The sequence below is a fragment of the Drosophila santomea genome, chromosome 3L (assembly GCF_016746245.2).
Source record: "Drosophila santomea strain STO CAGO 1482 chromosome 3L, Prin_Dsan_1.1, whole genome shotgun sequence".
NCBI lineage: Eukaryota > Metazoa > Arthropoda > Insecta > Diptera > Drosophilidae > Drosophila > Drosophila santomea.
Genome location: NC_053018.2, coordinates 5,736,489 through 5,749,873, shown reverse-complemented (window position 1 = coordinate 5,749,873; position 13,385 = coordinate 5,736,489). Strand labels below are relative to the sequence as shown.

General features: G+C 41.5%; 1 protein-coding gene across 1 annotated transcript in view; it reads left to right on the top strand.

The window, feature by feature from the left end:
• The first annotated feature begins 709 nt into the window (after window positions 1–709).
• Window positions 710–13,385, top strand: part of LOC120448416 (connectin) — a 132,311-nt gene continuing 119,635 nt past the window's right edge. The window contains exon 1 of the mRNA XM_039630415.1: window positions 710–1,452. The gene's annotated coding sequence lies outside the window, so the exon portion shown is untranslated. The remainder of the gene's footprint in view (window positions 1,453–13,385) is intronic.

The window sequence follows — 13,385 nt, the reverse complement described above, 5'->3', positions numbered from 1 at the left end:
AACGGAGCTTGGCTTGGGGTCGGACGCCATTTTGGGTCTGTTTGGCCGTTGTTCCTAATTGCTGGCTCCTCGCAAAGCGGACATATCAAAGAGCCTGGATGGGGAGTGCAACTGCAGTTTTGGATTCTGCGCGGGGAGGGGAGGGGAGGGACCGCTTTTATCTGCTTTGGTCGCCAGCCGAGCGTGGCTCTTATTAATGATTAATTAAAAAAGCTGCTGAAAGGGGCTGGCAGTTCGCGGATTTTGGTGGGGGGGTAGGGCGTTTATGCCTATGACATATGTGGCATTTAATTGGGCAAACAAAACGAGCGGCCGGTATTTACTTATGGGAGTTCAAGTGGGAAAAGGGAGTGAGGGTGGGGGTGGGGATACGAGGAAAACTGAAGCGCTTCCAATGCCACACATTTTAGCTTTTCCATTGCAGAGTGGCGCAAACTAGTTGCGCTTTTCCCAACGCCGAAACGATTGGCAAATGGAACAGACTCTCTTAAGACACACTCTCTTTGATGGTGTGGCAGGTCGCGAATTGCGGAGCAATTTGCTCTGAAGCCTCAGCATTTATACGATATAGGTGGCATCCTATATAGCCGATGTTGCCAGCCGACGGATGATGAGGATGGCACAAAAGAACGAAGCAAGTCGCCGCCAATGCGAAGTTTTTGGCTTGGCCAACTTGCAGAATCAGTCGTCAGTTTGTCCTAAGCGGATTTGGTCGACACGTGTATGTGTATGTTGGTTGCAGATATAGTTATTTCGATTCGATTTCGAGAACGATACCATACCGAGTTCCGATTTTTCTCGTTGTGGAAAATCCAGGCAGTACAGCACAGTAAAGTCGTATAGATTGGCGCGTGAATTTAACGCTTGGCCTAGGTCACGTATCGCACGTGTTTCTGACAGCCAGCAGGACCTCCCTGGCAGGACCTCCCCCGCAGCAGGACCTCTCTGTGTGCTTTTTCGGCGAGTGTGTGTTGGTGTGTGCCTTTGATTAAGTGTTCGCCTTGCATGTGTGCGGTTGACATTCGATTTACTTTCGCCAAGTTACCGGAATAAAAAAAAAAAGAATCAAGCAACGGACGAACACTTCCCGCAGACTTTTGCGCCAGTTCCAAGTCCAAATCCCCATCGTGAGTGCATATGTGCGGTCGATATTTGCATAAATTAAAAAAAAAAGTAGACCATAGATAGGAAAGTCTCCAGCGTCCTCGTCCTAATGAGTTTTTAATACTCTGCCGCGCTTCCTGATTGTCTGTGTAGGATAGCAAATATACATATATAAAAGGACGTAGAACTACAAAAAAACCCATTGCCACAGGATTTTCGGTTAATTTATTGAGCCAGCGAAGAGTTTAAAACGTGTTCAAAGCAGACCGACAAAAAAAAAAACATTTGCCGCCAAAGAAAACTAATTTGCACTCTGAAGTGAACTGAAAACGCGGAAAGTTTGTTTGGGTAAGTGACACTGATCGAGTTCGAGTTGTTCAAAGTGTAAAGTTCACCTGCGAGTGGGGCTTAATTAGTTTAAAGTTTGTGGGAATTTCACAGTAGGTAGCAAATAAATTTAGCGGCTGCTTAAAAAGAATTAGAGAGGATGAATGATTTGAGCTACCTTAAAAAAGGAAGAGAAAAATGTAACTGCAATGATATCAAACATATTTAAAAAAAGTTAAAAAAAACTGGAATTTTAGGCAAGCATAATAATTTGTATTAAATTGGAATACACTCAAAGTTCGATATTTTTTATAGAATATTTAAATTAAAAATTGTTTTAAAGAGTCATAAAAAAGGGTAATAAGTAACATTTGCAAAAATTTGATTTAAAGAGTCATAAAAAAGGGTAATAAGTAACATTTGCAAATGTTTTTACTAAATTTACGTTGTGAATCGTAAAGTAAGAACATCAATTGAACGCTTTAAAGGTGAAAACTCAATTTCGCTGGGGAAACACTTATTTAATGCCAAAATCGATTCCCGGTCCCCTTTCGTCAGAACAAACAAATTGCGTTCAATATAAATTTCCCTCTCGCCCATTACACTTTCGCCAATACATTTTGCTGTGGAATACCCAAGGCAATTTGCGCATTGCATTGTCAAATATTTGCCAAATTTCAAACGGAAGCTGGAAACATTACAAATTGAGCTAACAAATGTCCTTTTTACCAATGTCATTTGCACAAAAATTGCATTTTGGCAAACAATGTTGAAATGATGTCGAATGTATTTTGGGCGGGTGGCAAATTCAGACTCAATCTTGGATTTATCGTTAATGAGTGGTGACAGCTCCATAACAAAGTTCTCAAAATGCCACTTGAATTATTAATAGAAATTATTAGTTTGTACAACTCAACGTCGTATATCTTTGGGATATGTTTCTTGGCCATATGCAAATCAGGCAATTTCGCAGCTGCATGTTATCAAGGCTGCAGTGCACAGAGAAACATTAATTTGAATTTAAATTTGATCTCTCGCATATCGAATGGCAATTATGGACAGAGAATGGATTCGCATACACTTTTTTTTCACTCAGAAATTAATTTCGTTTGATGACTGTGTGTGGAGTGTAGGGATCGGGGATTTGGCTCTGTTTGCTTTGGCCTATCAAATAACCTAAAATCGCATGTAACTCAAAACAATTCCAATTAATTCAGCATGTTTACAAACAAATATTTATCTAAGCAAACTCATATACATTTCCTGCATAAGTATTTCCGTTTATCCAAACAGATATGCATTGGCTAAAATGCAGGGGCGGTAAAAATGCAATGACAAATATTAATTAAAATAGCACGACCATCTCTGGTCGGTGTAATTAGTTTGTAATGCGAACATCAAATAAAATTTCTTATATTGGATTACCAGAGTTGTTGGCAAAGTAACGTTTGAAACCCATACCCGTACGGCGAAATGTGATTAAGTAAATATGTCAAATGTATTTGGCCAGGCTCTTTATTAAGGCATTTAAGTTAATTTAAACGTTGTTTGCTTAATGCGTTTTTTATGCACTCGCATGCCGCGAATACTTGATGTATGCCACGCGGCGTATACTTGATGTGACGGTTCAAAACTTTCATTTCACATGCAATTCGCTTACCACACATGCGGCATACAATTAAAAATAATTATTCCCAATTTACGATGACAACAATTTTCAATTTGAGAATTGCGTTTTAAGCCCCCCTTCTTTGCCAAATGGTCGAGAGTGGTTCATTGTAAGGTGGATCAACGTCAATTACGGCGTCTTTGGTCGCTTTTCAATTCAGTTCGCCACCGATAGCGGATGCAGCTGCCAAAGGAAGCCCTGACCATCCGCTCCAATTGTTCCGACGCGCTTCCTTTGCTAAGCAATTAAAAAATATAGAAAAAAAAAAGCTGCATTGATTGCAGCTGCCACCGCACACCGACCATGTGGCACACACAGTTTTATAGTTCCAAAGCCGCACGTGTGCTTTTTTATCGATCTCCTATTTTGCCCCGGGCACAAAGGACATAATACCTGGCTGACGGCGGTGAAGGGGAAAATTGACATGAATTAAGTTGATGCGCTTTGTGGCAAGCAGCTCGTTCTCTGCGAGTCTGATTTATTAATTTTCCATTGTCTATTGTCGTCGAGGACTGAAGTCCTATAGGGCGAGACTTTTGCCTCAAATTAGATGCAAAACTTCGGTAATTTATTCGCCAACAAGGAAATTAAAAAGAAAACCAAATATGCCTATTTTCGAGGGAAATCAATAAATCAATAAAAAATGCTTTATACCTTAAATGGGAACTTTGATATGATGTTTAAGCGTAATACAATTTTTATATAACAATGATACGAAGTAATCTTTAAGTCCTTCCTACTTCATGGTTGCTCTTTTACGAATATATTTTATATTCAATTAAAATTCGCCTGTCCAACTTGATGACTCAGCTAATGGCCTCTTTTCCAGTCACCTGTTGAAATAGACAAATGCCATAGTACTTTGGGCCACTTTTAATTGACTTTCGAATGTGCGTGCGCAGAGTGAGCTGAAGAATGGGGACCGAAATGGCACAAAATTAATGCAGAGAGTTGACTTTTCCGACGTTTTCATTGCCTCATCTGCCACTTTTCATGTCGAGTCACCTTAAAATTCAGTGGCCTTACCTTTAGATCCCCATTTTCCCACCACCTTGAATCCCACACTTCGTGCTTATGCAAATCGCATTTTAATAAACTTGCCTTGCGTCAATTTTCATTTACATTTAGTCCACTGGGGCGTGGTGCCGCTTTTTTCCTCAAAAAAAACCCAAAACGATACCAAAAAAAAATCCTAATTAAATTTGAATTTACTTTAAGCATTTGGGGCTTTATTTTCTTTGTTTTTCAGTCTCGCATCCTGCGTGGGCAACATTTACGTTTATTATTTTCCGGCTTTTCTTTTCTGTTGATTGCTCATTAAAATTTGAAATTTCATTTTGCTATACATAAAAACAAAAAATGGCAGAATTCCGCCAAATTGAATTGAATTTAATATCAGTTTTCTAATGGTTTTGCTGCTCAAGTATTCTCTCTTTTGACGTATGGGGAAAAATGAAAATGGCCGGGAAATGGGGAAAATGCTATGGGGTGCAGCCTTAATCCTTGATGAAAATATATGCAAAAATAAATATGGCGTAAGGAGATAAAACGGGCATGCTAGAAAATCAATGCTAAATACGTTAAGTGACTTTTAAAGTACATTTAACAGCGGTAGGCACGTGACTGCCACGCCCCCAGCACCCACACACATGCGCTACCCCTACTCACACATACTCACTCATACATACTCGCAAACGGGCACATATCTGCAGCATATTTCTGGTTTTTCGGAAAATATAAAAATGTTTGGTGTTTTTCGCTTGTTTTGCTTGAGGTCACAGGCTAAAATGGAGGACGGAAGTGGGCGCCAAGTCATATATGTATGTATGTGTGTGTTGGTATTGACAAATGTGGAGGTGGTGGTGCTGTATGTGTGTGTTGTGTGTTTGCGGGCGGCAGGGGTCATGAGTTACTGTGGCGACAAACACATGTTTGTAATATCCCTGTTGATTGTTGACTGCCTTCGCTTTTCGACTGCTAGATGCCGCTGATTGCCAACAAAACTGTTGGGGGCTTTCAGGTTGTCCAATAAATATGACACAATTTGTTGGGTAGTTACTTTTAATAGGCAATGTCGTTCGAGGTATGTTTTAATAGCGGATAAGGTGAGTTTAATACATGCTGAGTGTATAGTACAATTAGGGTAAGTAAACTTACAAGAGTTTAAAAATCAATAATCAATCAATAAATATTTCATTATTTTACACTCAAATGATTTCTGTTGCCACCGCAAATTATTGAAGAATATTTGAAATGTTGGTAAAGTTTAAATTCGTTTACACACATTCTTCTATTCGAATTCCTTTAGAATTCATTTTCCGTAAGCTGGCCATTTTCCATTCTTTTTTCACTTACAATCACAGCTCAAACTTAACCCTTAGACTGCTCCTTTATCGGATTGTTCCAACAAGTTACGCATACGCAGCGGTGGCCAAGTGGCTGACGATAGATTAAGTAGCTGACAAATGCTTTGATTACTTAATCAGGCTGCCAGGATAAGGCCAGATGAGGCGAAACGAGCGCTTAAACGAGCTTTAAATGTGCCCCTGAGTCAGCAGGCGCACAATCGCAATCCCATTTCACATTTCCCATTTTCCAGCGACACCACCCAACTGTGCAAGTTGCACTTGCCTTTGCAGGATGCAGGATTCACGATGCAGGATGCAGGCTGCTGGGAAACTGTGGAGGAGGCCAGTGGGTGCCAGTGGCAAATTTAATTGAAATTGAAAGCACTTTTGTGTCCTTTTGCCCTGGCTGCTGTGCTGCTGTGCTGCCTTGACTCTCTCATTCTCTTCGCTGACCCGGCCACCCGACCCGCTTGACTGCATCCAACTAATTTGTGCCACTAATGAATTTATTTGCCACTTGTATGCTGGCAGCGCGGGCGTGGCAGCCACCTTGCGATCCGTTCGCCGAATAAAACAAAATAAATGAAAGTAATATAAAGAGTACGAGGGGGGGGGCTGGTGGAAGGAGCGACACTTTGCTGGCAGCTTCAAGAAAACTCAGTTGAAGCCGTCGACAAACGAAATCGTTTCAAAATTAATTTTCCATTTCACAAGGAAAAGGAGTGAGCGAAATGTCGCCTGCCTTTTGCCTGCTGCCTTTCCACTGCCACTGCTGCATGTGTCGGCAAGCAGCTCGTGTCGAATTACAATTTATTGGCTGCTAAGTGGCTGCCAGCGTGGGCCTTGACACTTTTCATTATACCCTCACATCCTAAATGGCGAATGCAATTTTTCCGCCGCTCCTGCGAGCTAAGCAGCTACTGATATAAATAAAAGAAGGCCAAAAGTGCACTTGCAATCTCATTTTTGTACTCCTATAAGTCATACTCAGCAGTGAATTGTTACAAGCGAGGAATGCATTATTATAACATTAATTGGCATGCGAAAGGTATTTATATACATTTAATTGTCATATCCATTTTGAATTGCAATTTTCAGATTTATATAAAAAGTTGGTCAATAATTGTGAGAAAAACAGTTTCAAGAATTTATGCTAAAATAAGTTTCATAAACAATTTACAACTAAAATCTTTTTGTACTTATTTGAATTTTATTGTAAAGTTAACATATTCTAGGTATGGCTAAAATTTAGAGTAAGAAAAACTTGCCCTAGCTACACATTTTTTCGGCATTTTTATTGTTATTATTATTATTATTCTTTACTCTACCCCGAATATTTTTGCTTCCCTAACCCAGTTAGAGTATGAAGCGAATCTTGCAGTATCACGTATAAAAAAAACCCCGCTGTCAAATGCTTACATGGGTAAAATAAGTAATGGCCATTGTATAACTAACAACTGCAGTAACAAAAGTTCACGAGCAAAGCTGAAACGAAATGCATTTTGTTTTCTGCTCAAAGGCAAACATCAGCGGGCAAATAGGAGTAGTTCCTTTAATTTTTAATTAAACATTTGCGAGAGCAGCAGAATTTGCGGCTCCCATGGCTCCAATGGCTCCCATGGCACCCCGAATGCATCAGACAAGTACAGTCCGGGCAATTTATGAAATGCTACCCGAGCATACATACATTGTGCGGCATGATTATTGCATTTTTTTTGTGTGTTTGGCCCCTGAGTTGCGAGTCGGGTTGGGTTTTCAGGTTTGGGGCACGTGCAATCCTCCATTTAATTGAATGGAGGAACAGCTAAACATGAGCCGTAATTAGGCTTCATATTTCTCCGTTTCCCGCTCACTGGGGGCCACCTGAAATCCCCAGAATTGCCCCGAAAACAATGGCCGAGGGGTCAGGGGGTTAGGGGAGTCAAAGGGCCCAGAGTGGACGGCTTTGTTGCACTGCTGCTGCTGCAGTTGCATGTGGACAGAGGCACAATAACTTCTTGTTATTATGCTGCAAGAGTCAGTGCAGGCCAAGTCGGGCCGGGCAACTACCAATTCATATTTGACTGCTACTCGGCAGCAGTAGGCACAGGAAGTACACTCAGAAAATATTTTAGAAATAGGCCTCAATTGGAAAACTAATAAAAAGTAAAGAAATTTATGGAATTTGGCTAAAAAATGAAATAGTTTGTTAAGATATATTAACTGTACTGTTTCAGGTTCTTCCACTTCTTTTAGATTTTTGCATTACTGATAATTGGTAACAAAAACCTGCCTTCTAAAGTTGGAATTTCTCAGTGTACACATACATGCTGAGACGGAGGACCCACACAGGACTCGACCCGGCCTGTGCACTTGTTGTTTTTTTGCAATTTTCATGAGTGGCACTCGGGTAAAATATACTATTTATTTCGCTACTCTCGCTCCCTGAACGAGCGGCTATGGCTATGATGGCTATGGCCCAAATGAACCACATTCCATTCTGATGTTGGCCCAACTTTTGCGTAGAGGAAGCAGGTGGAATGCATTGTTGTTGGTGTTGCACTTCTACACTTTTGTTGCCTGTTATGTAAAAAGCTCGTTGAGTGAAAAACGTCGAGTTAAGTATGTGTATGTCCCCCGTCTGAAAATGTGTGTGTTTCGCAAAAATAAAAAACGAAACGATGCAACAGTCAGTGAAACAGATACACACACACATTGCGGATTAACGTTTTCATTTTAAATACATGTATCTGGTATTAAACTCTCTTTTTACATGTTTAAGAAATCTCCAAAATAGCATTTAAATCACTATGTGCATGGAGTGTAAGATGTAGCTTTAATTTTTAATTGCATATTGTGCTTAGATGTTCTTCTTGTATTTTCGTATATTTTATATAATAATTTCTTGTAATAGTTATAAAGGCATCCAGGGGTTAGTTCTCGGTGCACTTACCTAGATATAGTAATGCCACATCCCGGAGCTCGCTGCCTCAGCTCCTTGAGAGGCACTCATCGTGAGCGGCGGACAGGTGAAATAGCAACTAACCACCTTGCCACACAGCCACCCACTCAACTTGTGCCGCATTACCTTGCCCAAAACTGTGGCTATACCGCCGTATATATATATATATAAGTATATATCTATATGTGTACATATATGGCAGTCTCAGATCCTGATTCAGTTTCTGTTCCTCTTTCCGTTGCTGTTGCTGCATATGTATTTGCTTAGTTTGCGTACTCGTTTTTCGTTTTTCATATTCGCTTTCGTGTCGTGCTTACTGCTTTGTGTGTTGTTTTTAGTTTTAATGAAATGTAAATGTTTAGTCATACACACTGCCGCACTCCGAGTGGCTGTGTCATTAATAGCATGTGTAAGGTGGCTTTTGTGCGACGACACCGGGCAAATACTCGTACTAAAAAATATGGAAAGCGAGGTCCTCGCCTTTTTTCCAACTTGTTTCCACTGCCCAACAGCAGGTATGAATTTCAAATTAGATGGCGATTTTCTCTGAAAATAAGCCTTACACATGCTTAACTCGCACAGTAGTTTTATGAAACTTTTATGACAGCTACACTAATTAATTTTGCCAGTCTGCAATTATTTTATTCAATTGTTTAATACTTGTAAAAATTCGCTACTTTTTTAATACAATATATAAAGTTTAATATTACTTTTTTAATCAAAAATGTTATTAAAAGTTTTGCTTATACCTTTGGGTATTTCATTTGATGTGCAACTGCTGAGCAGTGGAAACATCTCAGCGTTTGAAGTGACGGTTGGCACTGCCGACGGCCTCCACTCGCGGATTGTTTGACAAAATGCCCTAATGAGGCGACACTGTCGAGGACTCTACGGTCTCTGATGTGGATGTGGATAAGGAGGATGAGAAGGATGAGAAGGATGAGTAGGAGGATGGGTATATATGTATAAGGACCGGACGGGGTTCCTGCTAATTGGGCTAGAGCGAGTGCATCCTGGCTAATGCATTCTGACCACTGGCGTATCAGTAAATGCGTTTCACATTTATTGCCGTTGGTTTTCTTTTTCAGCCAAGCACGAACTTAGTGCATTTATGGGAATTGTGCTGCTCGCTCGCAGCAATTTCAATTTCAATAAGCCAAAGTGCGTTTTGTGGTCCGAACTGGATATTTATTAAAAACATCCCATTGCAGCCATTCGCATGGAATTCATTTCGAGTGCCGAAAAGAAGCGTTTTTAGCTCGCAACCGAATGGCAAACAAACATTGGGCAATTTGTACATATTTGGGAGGCACTAGTAGTGTTGACTTTAACACACGCCAGTCAACGTTGACCAAAAATGGGGAGGGGGTGTGGCTGGGTTTTTGGGGCGACAAAATAGCATTTCCTTTTGGACTTTTTGGCCGCTTGACTTTTGTTAAGCGTCGCTTGTTCGCATTTTCCGCCGGATTTTGTTTACAAGAGCACGCCGCAGAGCACGAAAACAAATTGAAAATGCACCACGACGAACATTGCAGCAATAACAACGGCAACAATAGCCAAACTGGACAAATTGGTGACAGCTCTGGTTGCCGAACGTTGCTAGTTGCATTTGTTTGCCTTTGTGCGGCATTGTTGTCAAATTTATTAAGTTACTCACACGCCGCCCCCTGCTTCTTGGCCACTTCGGCAGCAGCCAGTGACAAGTGCTCCCCAGTTCCCAATGGCCACTAGATGTTTGGAACCAGTCTCAAATAGGACACCTTCCCCAGGCGCCAGTATCATATCAATGTTTGCTATTTGGCCGCCATCGCAACAGAAAAATTCCTTTGGGCTGTAAAGAGCTTACCAGAATAAATTTGTGCAAACACACTTTACTTTGATGGAGAAATAAATATATACGATTTTAAATATATTTTGTCTTATTTTTTATTTTACTATATATTTTTTTGGCCACCATTATCAGTGATATCAAAGCCATAGTGATTGTGTATGGTAGCCAATAGTACCCTGATCCCACTGTAACTGAGACTTATGTAAGACTGTGTACTGCGGCGCGCATTTGCCACTTGTCATTGAGTGGCCCGGCATGCAGAAAGACATTTCCCGGCGCTTTCCTTCCACCCGCCACCAACCTCCGCCAGCTTTTCCTTTTCCCGGCCAGCAGCATCTCATTTCCCGTTCGGTTCGCTTTCGGGTCACTTCTTTTGCGCCGTCAATAGACATTTGGCTATTGAAACTTTTCCAGCTAGGAAACCCGCACGCACACACGTGCTGCCATGTTGCTATGGCCATGAAGCAGGGAGCATGGAGCACATATCCCACTTCTTGGGAGCTGGCTGGCTCTTGTCACTCGGGGCCATAAATATCCGCCTAAATATGCTGGTCAGGCCAGCTGAGCTGGCTGCCTTAGGCCAAAATCTGTCTTAATATGTGCGATGTGTTGTCTGCGTTCTCTGGCTATTTATATATATATATATATATATATATTTGTCGAGTGGGTGTGCGACTGTGTGTTTGCGGGATTTATGTTTGGGGCCAAGTTGTAAGCGCCAATGTTTTTTATGCTTAACTTAAAGACATCGTAAGTACTTTCTGTGCACTTCCCAATGAGCTTTAGCAGAGAGGAAAATTCTTAAAATCAAACCAAACTTAAAACTATTTTAGGAAGTTATGCTAAAAGGCTTTCGAAACAAAAATATATATTCTTGGATGATGCGTGAATTTTCAAAAAATTCTAGTGGCTGCCACGATACATTTATTTATTTTAGTGCACCAAATCACTTCCACCCCCCTGCCGCCCACGCACAGCAGATGCTCCTTGTTGTTGCCGCTGCCACTTGGTTGTTGGTATTATTTCTGGTGGCACTTGAAGTCTGCTTGTGGGATCGCCTCCAGGACGTTCAACTTGCTACCGTCTTGGGGTCCTCGATGTCGTCCTTGTTTGTTGTTCTTGGCAACTGTTTTGCTTGTGTTTTATGGTCAGTTCTAATGTGCTCCTTCGCTTTATGTTGCCGCTGCCACTGTGTGTTGAAGTACTTAGTGTTAATAAACTTTTATAAATATTCTCTTTGACACTTTTAGCACGAAATAAAACTGACAAATAAATCTGATTAATCATTGCACTTTGCGCTGCGTAATAGCATTTTATCGCATTTTATTCGGTGCCTGGCGTTTACTTACTTGTGACCCCGACACGTGTACGAATCTGAGATAATTTCAGCCGAGGTAGCAACTTTTTGCTGGCCAATCCATCATGTTTTGGGTGGGTCTAGGTGAAAAAGTAAATTCGAAATATTTTTTTGATTGCCGTCAAATTGAATTGGTCGTGGCCGCTGGTCTGCTGGTTTATTGTATTTGAAGGCGTGGTTATTGGCTCCAGTTGAGCGGCTTTATTACACGGTATTCCATAGATGTATATCGCAGCATTTCAATGGCTGTTTGCCAAACAAAATTGTTTGATAACAAAACCGTTTGCAAGAGGGGCCCATGAACCCTGCCAGCAGCGTACTCATCAAATGCAATGAAAAAATCCGGGAGCAGCCGGGCACCCAATTGGATCTGCATCCTTTTCCCCGGCGAACAATTCTAGGCAAATACAATTTTGAACGCATCACAACACGCAAACACAATCACAAATGGGTGGGGCTACTACGGTTGGTGTTGGTTTTTCGGCTACTGCAGATCGGAAAGCGGGTCCGGTGGCAACAGAAAATGGAGTGTCGGAGCAGCACTTGGCCATTGTCCGTCAGGCTGTCCATTCGCCATTCCCCATTCCCCAACTACATAGTACATGCTGGCCATTGATATGCGCCGCTGTTTTTTTTAGTCGTAGTTCTAGTCGAGTTGATTTCGAAATTAGAGTGGTCCGAATTAAAAAAAAAACAGTGATAGGAAAAGTTGCTATAGTTATAATTATATTATTTAACAGCCTTTAAATAGCCTAACCAATGTAGTGTTGCAACAGCAATACGTTCACAGGGTATCAAACAGTCCGGAAATGCTCTTCCGTTCGTCTCCGTCTCCTTCTCCATTCCCCCTCTCTTTCGTCCTGCGACTCCGTTTCTGTTCGCAGCCTCGCGAAGAGGTCACACTTAATTTCCGCTCCCAGTCGTAGCATACTTTTTTGGGTCTGTTGCTCCTGCTGCTGCTGCTGTCATTGCCGATGCAGCCCTGTGCTTGGTCCTGTCAGTTGCGCTGAACTTTCAACATCCGCTTTTCATTTACGCACACACGGACACACGGACACAGACACCGCTCCACATTCGATGGGTGGGGCACACGCACGCCATTTGGCCTGTGTCCTCTCGCTTCGTCTTGTTGTTGCTGGCAACATCTGTTGATTATTTTGGGCGCTGCCTTCTTTTTTTGCACTCTACAATGCAGCGGTGTGTGCTGTACATGTGGCTTGTTTATCGCTCACGCACACATACAGTCACATGACAGAAGGTGGCTCAAAGTTTTTTGTGTGTGCATTGCGTCTTTTTGCGTTCTTTTGGTGCTTCCCCTTTTTGCATCTCTGCTCGCACACACACACACACACACACACATATGCGCACATGTCAGTGGCAAAATTGATTATGAAATGATTTATTGGCCTCAAAAACTGCTTCAATATTGATTAAAGTTACTGTTTCTCCCTCTCGATTTCCCACGCTTTTCCTCTCGTTTCGTATCATTCATTTTTTACCGCTTTGCGGCCATTTCCGAGGCGCGGTCTATGCGGCGTATGCGTAACGTTTGTCATGGCATTTTATTACAACCACCTCCCACGTTTTTTTTTTTGGCCAACCGTTTAAATGCATTTTCGCAAGCTACCAAATATGCGCAGTTAAAAATTAACAAAAAAAAATCTTTTTTAAACTGCATACATTTTTTGACAAAGTTCATATTTGAGGGTTAGAGAAATACATATTTGTCGCAACAGCAAGGAAATTCGGGGAAAAAAATTGGATAAAATATCTTTTGTGTCGCAGCAGCCGGGAATTTGCGCAGATGA